General features: G+C 32.5%; 1 pseudogene; it reads left to right on the forward strand.

Annotated features, from left to right (window-relative positions):
* The first annotated feature begins 4,777 nt into the window (after positions 1 to 4,777).
* LOC110594424 overlaps positions 4,778 to 10,763 on the forward strand; it is a 110,415-nt pseudogene continuing 104,429 nt past the window's right edge.

Genomic DNA, 10,763 nt, shown 5'->3' on the forward strand with positions numbered 1-10,763 from the left:
AGAAAAAAATGTTAACAGAAGTTTTTCATAAAGAAGGAAAATATTGTAACTCATAAACTTAGCTATGCATAAAGAAAGAGCATTAGAAAAGGATTAAGTGAAGACAAAATGAAAACATTTTTAATTGAGCTAATAAATAACAGTTTGTTCAAAATGTTATTAGTGACAGTGTATTCAATGATTATGTTTTATAACTGAATGAAACGAATAACAACAAAGATTCAAGAGACAGGAGAAAAGAATTAGAAATACTCTGTCATTTTAAGGGACTTGCATTGCCTGTGAGGCAGCCTAGTGTTATTTGAAATTTGACTTGGATTACTTTCAAATTCATGTTGCAAACTGCAGGGCACAACCAAAAAATTTTTTTAAACAAAAAAATAAAAAATATAATTGCCATGCCAAGAAATTAGAGAAAACAGAATTATATAAAATTATCAATTCTCAATTCAAACTACAAAAGCAAAAAAGAAAAGTAGAAGACAAAGATTAAAGACAATTAATAGAAAAAAAATATAGCCAATATGACTGACAACAATGTGAATGGATAAATACAACTTAGTATACTCATACAATGAAATATTATTCATTCATAAAGAGATGTTTTAACAATATAGATGAAACTTGAAAATAGTATGCTAATTGTAAAAAGTCTGACAAAAAGGCATGGATTGTTTGATTTCATGCATATGAAATACTCTATCTAAGAAGGCTTGACATGGTTGTGGAACTCAGAAACAAGCTCTTCATCTTACAGTTATGAAGATCATGCGAATGAAAGCCTTAGGTTATTACTGGACCAGCTATGCTAGATTCAAGCCTGACAAAAGAGCTTTCAGCAAGTGCAATTAGAACACTTCCCCCAGAGAAAAAAGGTCAAAGAACTAAGCCCATATTGGCAGAGCAGGATGCAAGTCATAGAAGAGAATTTTTTAATGAGTCTAGATATAGGCAAATGCCTTTGTAATGATACACTGTGTATATTCATCAGGGATAACAGTCATTTATAAATTGTGTCCAAAGATTCCTTGGTTTCCTGATGCCAAACATTGTTGAATGTTGATTTAAGAGAAGACTATAGCTTAATATAAAATAAGAAACTTAAAATCTAGGATCCATCTGAGATAAAGAAAATACTACTGCTCATCTCCAGAGATGTAAAACAGACACAGAAAGTCCTGATTCTGAGCTTGGACTCTAAGCAAACCAATCTTTTTGATGGAAGTACACAAAACAACTGAAAATCCCTAATGACAAGAAAAGGTCAATTTTTAAAATTTTCCTTTTTATGTTGCCATCTTTTATTTTCCCAGGATTCATAGAGATATGCACAGCCTTTTTTTCTTGGAGTAATAGCATTACTCTAAAGAAAGTAGAAGAACGTTCATATATTTTTTCTTGTTTTATTCACTTTCCACAGTTGGCTGGAATAAGTATTAACTCTTGATTTCCATGGAAACAAATTTAGGGAGATTTTTGTTGATTTTGAGCACAGTAATATGAACATGAACAGAATGAATCTAGCACAACTTTAAAGGTTAAAAAAGATGTAAAAGCAGTAGACTTTTCTAACTAATGTCTATATTTGGTGGAAAACATGGTTATTCAATGAGAAAACATATGACAGAGACTCCCTTTTAAAGAAATATAAAGTCACTGCACTAAATAAATTATTTGAATCCATATCCTGGTTTCTTTGCAAAATGGCTAATATTAATTTTTTTAACATAATGAAAAGTAGTAGTCTTAAGTATAGTGACAAAAAATTAGGTATTATTGTATATTTTTTAAAATTGAAGAAAAGAATATTATTTTACAGTCTTATTTAATAGTAAGCACGGTAATGTAGTCCTCTTGGGCTGCTATAACACTACACCACAGTCCAGGTAGATTAATCAACAGAAATTTTTTTTTTCTCACAGTTCTGAAAGCTGGAAAGTCCAAAATAAAAAATTCACAGGGTACAGTTTCTGCTGAGGACTTTCATCCTGGCTTCTAGATAGCCACTTCTTGCTGTAGCTTCACATAAAAGAAAGATATAGAGGACTCCAGTGTCTCTCCTTCTTCTTTTTTTAAAATAAGGGCACCCATTCTGTAGGATCAATGCACCATCTTTATAACCTCATTTAACCTGAAGTACCTCCTTAAAAGTCTTATCTTCAATACAGTCACATGGGATTTAGGGCTTCAATATATGAATATTGGTGGAACATAATTCAGTTCATAGCAAATCAAAAATCCTTATATGTAGATAACACAAAATTCTTATGTATGGGTAACTTTAAATTAAGTATGTGATAGCATAGTCTGCAGAAATGATTTCTTAATCAAATAATAATATGGAGTCTAATACTTAGGGTCTTACATCATTATTTTTTAATTTTTAAAAGTACCTTATTATGAAAATAGGTAAACATAGTAGATATTTTCATGTAAACTTGATAAAAGCCACACTACTCATTGTATGTTTGGTGGATGCATCCCTACATGAATACAGCTTTGGAGAATAAAGGCAGTTGGGAGAAAAATAGCAGAGTTGGGGAACCACACCATTTTGGGTCTCCCACGTGGTAAAGAACAAGTAGAAAATTGAAATCCAGCAGTCAGAGAACTGTAAAGATTACAAACTTGCTCCCTGCTAGTTGACTAAATCCACAGTGAGTAGGGGCAATGGACATTCCCCTAGTCACTGCATCATATGTAACCAAGTGGATTGCAGTATCATGGTGTGAGGAGTGCACTGTTGATTGGAGTAAGACCCTTGCCACTGTGGACTGATGGAATGGAAACTCCATCAGTCCACAAATCCTTGGACAGTTAAGTCAAACCACAAGTTTACTTACATGAATTGGAGAAATGTCATAAAGACTAGAAATTTACAGCTCGATGGAGACAAGCGTGCCAAGGCTTTCAAATTACTTAGTTTTAAAACAGGAAGAGAGAAAAGTCTCAGCATCCATGACTAAATTAATCATCTGTTAGTGTCTGCCTGAAGTCTTATATCAAAAAAGATCTGAAGCCAAATACAGATGAAAAATAAATGATTGGGATGTTTATTTATGGTGTTAATGCTGCATATTGGTATCTCTAACATTTGTTTAATACACATAAATGTCCACTGTGTATGAAGTGCTACACTGTGAAACACTGGAAATATCAAAACCAAGAGTTATGGTGCATGGTTCTTACCATGAAGAACTTGGAGTCTGGTGAAAAAAGCAGTCACTAACAGAAAAATTTACAATTGAATGTTATTTTTACTGAACAATGATGGATATGTATCACAATTATAACATATGTAGATATAGAAACTACCAAAACCACCTAAGGAGACGAGGTTAGTGCCTAACAAAGAGAGTGATGTCTAAAACAATATGTGAACAAAAGTTAAATAAACTGGATGCATTTCAATAGATTACCATTAAAATCAAAATAGATTCTATTTTGTACCAATGAGGAAAAATAAAGCTTTATGAAAAGGCAAAGAATGTAAAAGCACATTTTAGTTTCCTAGTTAAAATGTTTGACATTATAAAATAATCATAAACTCTTGTTAAAACTTGAGAAACCTAACATTTTTAAATGCTTTAAGTTTACCTTTTAAAACATAGATATAGGAAACAGTATAAAATAAAATAGAAATAATATTTTTATAATTATTTTACTGAATTTTTTTTTTTTTCATTTTTGGTAATTCTTCTACCATGATGACAAAATATTTTTAAGCAATATGTTTTACCTATTTTGTTTCATACATATCACATATATGGATATATGCAATTTACATATGTTCTTTATTAACTTCTTTGAATAAGAAGTGAGACAATTTTGTAAACTCTACTAAGTACTTTCTGCTAAAATGGCTCCCCAGGAAAATGAGACAAAATTATATTCCATCTGGAGGTATGTTATAATATTGACTGTGATCCAATTCACAGAAATTGATTATTTTTATCTTTAAAATCATCACCATTACACATTTAGAATGATAAAAATAATCATAATTTTATTGCCATTTATTTGATTAACAGTGCAGCTATTTTTCATATGTTTATGTGCTCTTCTATTTTTCTTCCATAAATTATTGGTTTATATACTCTGCACATTGTTAAATTTAAAGCAACTTTGTTATTCATTGAAATACTTTTTAATTCAAATACAGTTTTTTTATATGTGGGATAGCAAAAATTATCAAATAAAACACTGTAAAATGAGCACAAATTAACACATAATCTTACACATTATCTTATAAAAATGGTTTAATAACAAGCAATTCATTTAAGATTTTGAAGCTGCATTTTACACAAAAATTTCAAATAGCTTAAAACAATGAACACTAAAATCTAACAATAATGAATTAGTAAAAATGTTTTGAATAGCTTAAAATAATTACCACTAAAATCTTACAATAAAGAATTAGTCAAGATGTTTCCAATCAAATGCACATTTTCCCCTTTATTTGTTTTATTTTATTTCATTTTATTACAACATTCTGTTATATTCAACACCATTGAACTACTGGAACAAAGATATATATTTTTTTAAATAGCAAAGAACAAGGCAAAGAATACCATGGCAGCCCTACATAAACTTTCTTGAAAGTGCAAATATTGTATTTACCTTCCTGAATAGGGAATAACAAAATAAGAAAAGGTATGCTAGACTACACAAGAGGGGAATGCCTGTATAAAGACTGATAAGACAAATTGGCCACGATGAAAAGAAAAACCAACAAACAACAACACTTACTTACTTCAGGGATGGTATTAAAGGGGAGATGGAGATAGCAGAGGTGAGCACTCAGCAAGCAATACGATCTTCCAGGTAAGTTTCCGATGGTGTGGATGGACTCTCTCTAATCATTGGCAGATGGTGAGGACCACTGTGACCACTGGAGTCACATGTCAGTGTATGTGTGTGTGTGTTAACTTCCATGTCTTCTTCTTTTGAATGAATGTTTGGAGTTTTATAAGTATCGTTGCCCATTTTCTCTTCTCTTTGCTAATTTCTATTCATTCTCACGTTCTGAGGTTAAACATCAAGAACATTTACAGGAAAACAAATTAGGCTAAAAAAAAAAGACTTTCATAAAAATACAATTATTTGTGAAAACACTTATTAATGATAAGATTTCTTTTAGATTGGACAATGTACCTTCTTCCATATTCTTCCTCCAGTGCCCAATATAGTGTCTGACAAAGAACAGAATTTCAATAACATTTGCCCAGTACCTAAATGAATGAAGCTGTATTCTTATTGCTTCTGAAGTGGCAGGAGGCATTTCAACATGATTAATCTTCACTAGATTATACCTGAAGTCTTCACCTCTTGTCTGTTGATATTTAAGTGAATAATTATTATCACTAACAGAATCTGATAGCTTTCTTCAACTTCCTGCAGCTAGTGATATTTTGTCAGGATATTTTCAGTCTTCACACGCTGAACATTTTCTTGAGAATATATTTGGGGGGGAAATAGAAAAATTTCACTGTCTTAGCAGAAGAAAACTCCTTTTAGCATTGTGACTGATCTGTAAGGTGATCTTAAACACCTACTGAGTCAGGAATAATACAAAGAAAAAATTAATAGTTAATTTGTATCAAATTGTGAAATAGATATTCGTTCAAATACAATATTAACAGGAACAAAAGTGAATACTAAAATTTTTTATTCCAAAATTGATTCATGGTAACATGTTATATTTTCATAATGGTATAATAGTATTTTTTTCAAAATATTTTTGTTCCATAACATATAAAACATATAACATGATTTCATTCTTTGCTTATTGTATATTATGGAGTAGTATTTCAGAAATAGATGGATGAAGTTCAGAAATACATGGTGTCCAAGTATTCTAAAGCCTGGAGATAATCAAACTAATATTACACTCATAGTTCACTTGAAAAGAATGAGAGTTCAAATATTTTCCCCAGTTTCAATTAGACCTCTCAAACAGTGGTCCTCAAAATTGAGTGAGATTAAGATTCATTTGGAGGTCTGTTCCTACACACCCAGAGACTCTGACTGTAATTACACACCCTGATCAGTACATACCCTTGTCTATAGTTACACTCCCAGAGACCTCAATGGAGGTCATAACTTTATATTTTGAGGGTGCACTCAATTCATTCTTTTTTTGAGAAATATCTGTTCATTTCTTTCATCCACCTTTCAAAGAGGTTAAAATTAATCACCAATTAATCACCAATTAACTCATGATTTATGGAAGAAAATAATCTATGTCTTCATGTAGGTCAACAGGTATAAATCCATTAGTGGCAATTTTTTTATTTTTATTTTTCAGACTCTTTCATGTATAACTGTGAATTGTGATTTTCTGAAGGATTTTCAGCAAGCGCTTGTTTGAAAAAGCTGATTTTAAAGCTTTTTTCAAATATCTGTAACTGAATTTGTTATAATTTTAATACTACATTTTCTTACAATGGAACAGTGTGCAAATTCAATAAGTCTTGGCAGACTTACAACCAGTGAAAGAAAATAAATTAGTCATACAAAATTGTTTTCTTTACATAAAATCAATTTTTACAGAAAGATTATCTCTAATATATGCCAAGAAATGGGGCACTTTTCAAGTTGTATAATTAAATATTTTTCATTAAAGTACATACAGACTCATAGTTCAAATCAATGTATTCAACTCTTTCTCTCATAGGCAACGCAGCTGTTAAGTTGGTTTAATCAGCAAAATTTCTACCATGTAGGTATATCTGCAATAAATTAATTTTTGTTAAATTCCAAAAAGTCAAACCAAGTGCATCTAATATCCCTATGAACAAGATTCCTCTTTGTTGGAAGTGGAGATCTCAGACATCCAGCAAGTGATCTCCGTTTTGCCAATGGATAAAAAAGGAAAATGAGCACTTGCAATTTGCATCCTACATTTAAGAAACTCCAGTAGAAAAAGAATGTTTAGACATCTTGGATACAATATTATGGGCCATGTTATAAAATATAAAGAAGAGTCACAGAAATACATTTTTCTGATGATTTATTGATTTTTAATTATACTCCTTTATCTTGTTGTACACATATCACCAAAATGGTGGTATCCCAGGACTGAAAGTTCTGGCTTATCTCACAGATAAAATATAATCTTTCAGCATTCACTTTTTTGGAAGGCAGCCTTGCTGTTTCTTGGAAAGGTAATATATTCACGTGAGTTAAACATTTGTGCTCAAATTGCAGCTCTATTGTTTATTAAATTATAAGCAAGGTTTACTGAGCCTCAATTTCACACCTGAAAAATAAGAATGGTAATAATTACCGTATTACTAAGAACATTAGAGATATTGTACATAAATGTCTGACTACAGTAAATATTCATAACATAGTAGCTATTAGTAGTACATTAATATTTATGACATCTTAAAGTGCAATAAAACATAAAATGCAATTTATTGCATCTTAAAGTGCAATAAAACATGCCCAATACTTTTTCTATGACATGGGAAGCTCACTGATGGTTTGTATATTTTCAAAATTTACAAGCATGTGTGTTACATTATAACGTTAGTATCACCATGAGTTCATGACTATGCTATGCAAAGCTGTTTAGCTTCTTTTTTTATCCAGTAACACAAGAATATTTGTTTTACTTCTGGTGGCTGATACAAAATGGATCTTAACAGCAAGTGTCAAGTTTAACAGTTCTGGTATATACACTGTTCATGTTGTAGTCATAGCAGTAATGTGATAATGGATACCAAAATGATATAATAGCTTATAAATACAAATGACTGTGACAATAAATATTTAGATTTATGTCAGCTAAAGAAAATATTGCATTATCAAATATCAATGAGTGGAGATTGTGATAATTATGGGTACATTTGTATTTTCTATGCTTTAAAAGCTGCCACAATCAATTAATTCACAATTTGGGGAATAAAAAAATAAGCTATGTCTTCATATGGGTCAAAAGGTTTAATGAATTTAATAGAGAAATTTATCTTGATTTTTCAGAGTCTATAATGTGCAACTATAAATTGATTTTCTTTTTAAAAATTTGATTTTTAATTTTACAGATTCAAGGGTCACATTTGTAGGTTTGTTTCATGGATATATTGCAAAGTGATGAAGTTTGGACTTGTAGTGTACCCATAACCCAAATTGTAAACATTGTATTTGAGTAGATAGCCATTAGTGGGATTGTTGGGTCAAATGGTAGTTCTATTTTTTGTTCTTTGGGAAATCTCCATAGTGTTTTCCATAGAGGTTTTTTTTCTAATTAACATTCCCACCAGCAGTGTAAGCATTCCCTTTTCTCTGCATCAACAGTAACTTTTTTTCTCTGTCTCTATTACTGGTATGAAATTGTATCTTATTGTGGTTTTAATTTGCATTTTTATGATGAGTAGTGTTGTCGAACATTTTTTAATTTTAATCAATATTTTTTATGATGATGTTGTGGGGTACAGTTAAGTGTTAGGTATACAAATACGTTTCATTCAGGCACCCTATTGATAAGAGGTGCTTCCCCATCCCCAGACAGATATTTGCTACCGTTAATCCCATCTCTCTCCCCACCTATAGTTTCCCACTACTGTCAGTCATTTTCTCATAGTATTACATTGGATGTTCAAGGTCCATTATATGAGTGAGAACATGTGATACTCGGATCTTTGTTTCTGTGAGAGGTCACTCAGCATTATAGACTCTAGTTCCATCCAGGTTGCTGTGAAATTCATGATTTTGTTCTTTTTTATGGCTGCATTGTATTCCATCATGTATATGTACCACATTTTTTAATCCCATCCTCTTTTGATGGGCAGCGTGGTTGCTTCCAGGTTCTTGCTATTGTGAACAGTGCTGAGATAAACATACGTGTGCAGGTATCTTTTTTATAGAGTGATTTGAGTTCTTCAGGCTATATTCCCAGTAGGGGGACTGCGGGGTCATATGGGAGGTTGATATTTAGAGCTTTTAGGAATCGCCACACTGCTTTCCACAGAGGTTGCACTAGTTTACACTCCCACCAACAATGTAGAAGTGTTCCCTTTTTGCCACACCCTCTCCAGCAGCTGTTATTTTTTGAGTTGTTGATAATTGCCATTCTGACTGGAGTTAGTTGGTATCTCAGTGTGGTTTTGATTTGCATCTCCCTGATCATTAGTGAGGTTGAACATTTCTTCATGGGTCTGTTGGTTGCTTGGATGTCTTCCTTTGTGAAGTGTCTGTTCATATCTTTTGCCCATTTTATAATGGTTTGTTTTTTTCTTTTCAGGACGTTTGAGTTCCTTGTAGATCCAAGATGTTAAGTCTTTGTCAGACCTGGTGTTAGCAAATACTTTTTCCCAGTCTATAGGCTGTCTCCCTGCTCTCTTGATGGTTTCTTTGACTTTGCAGAAGCTTGTCAGTTTAATAAGGTCCCACTTGTCAATCTTCTCTCTTATGACCTGTGGGTTTCAGGTTTTGTTTAGGAATTGGATGCCAGTTCCAATTTCCATGAGTGTATGTCCTTCGTTTTCTAAGGTTCTTACGGTTTGAGGTTTTACATTTAGGTCTCTGATCCATTTGGAGTTAACCTTTGTGCATGGGGATAGATAGGGGTCCTGTTTCAATCTTCTGCATGTTGGTCAGCCAGTTTTCCCAGCACCATTTACTGAATAGGTTCTCCTCTCCCCAGTGGTAGGTGGTGGAGGCTTTGTCGAAGATGAGTTGGTTGAGAAATTGAGGTTTTGCTTCTGGAATCTCAATTCTATTTCATTGATCTATATGGTTGTTCCTATACCAATACCAAGCTGTTTTGATGATTGTAGCTTTATAGTAAAGTTTGAAGTCTGGTAATGTAATACCTCCCGCTTTGTTTTTTTGCTGAGGATTGTTCTGGCTATCCTTGGACATTTGTGTTTCTATATGAATTCCTGTGTTGTTTTTTCTAGGTCTGAGAAGAATGTTGCTGGTAATTTGATGGGTATTGCATTGAATTTGTAGATTACCTTAGGTAAGATGGACATCTTCACAATGTTGATTCTTCCAATCCATGAGCATGGCATATTTTTCCACTTGTTTGTATCATCTTTGATTTCTTTGAGCATTGTTTTTTAGTTTTTATTGTAAAGGTCTTTCACGTCTCTGGTTAGGAAGATGCCAAGGTATTTCATTTTTTTGTGGCTATTGTGAATGGAATTGTGTTTATTATTTGGGTTTCTGTTTGTTTATTATTGGTGTAAAGAAATGCAATTGTCTTTTGCACATTTATTTTGTATCCTGAGATTTTGCCAAAGGCCTTTATCAATGTAAGGAGGTTTTTGACAGATTCTCTTGGGTTTTCAAGGTACACAATCATATCATCTGCATAGAGAGATAACTTGACTTTCTCTTTTCCTATTTGGACACCCCTGATTGCCTCCTCTTCTCTGATTGCTCTAGCCAGGACTTCCAATATTATGTTGAACAGGAGGGGTAATAGTGGGCATCCTTGTCTAGTTTAGTTTTCAGGGGAATTGGTTCCAATTTTTGTCCATTTAGGAGTATGCTGGCTGTGGGTTTCTCGTAGATGGCTTTTAATATTTTGAGGTATGTTCCCTGTATGCCTAGGTGTTCAAGGGTTTTTATCAAGAAGGGGTGCTGGATTTTATCAAAAGCTTTTTCTGCATCTAATGATATGATCATGTGGTTTTTGTTTTGACATCTGTTGATGTATTTAATTACATTTATGGTTTTACGAATGTTGAACCAGCTTTGCATCCCAGGAATGAAGCCTACTTGGTCATAGTGGATGATTTTTGAGATGTATT

Source organism: Carlito syrichta, unplaced genomic scaffold, assembly GCF_000164805.1.
Source record: "Carlito syrichta isolate Samal-C Ts95f unplaced genomic scaffold, Tarsius_syrichta-2.0.1 Scaffold315293, whole genome shotgun sequence".
Classification (NCBI taxonomy): Eukaryota; Metazoa; Chordata; class Mammalia; order Primates; family Tarsiidae; genus Carlito; species Carlito syrichta.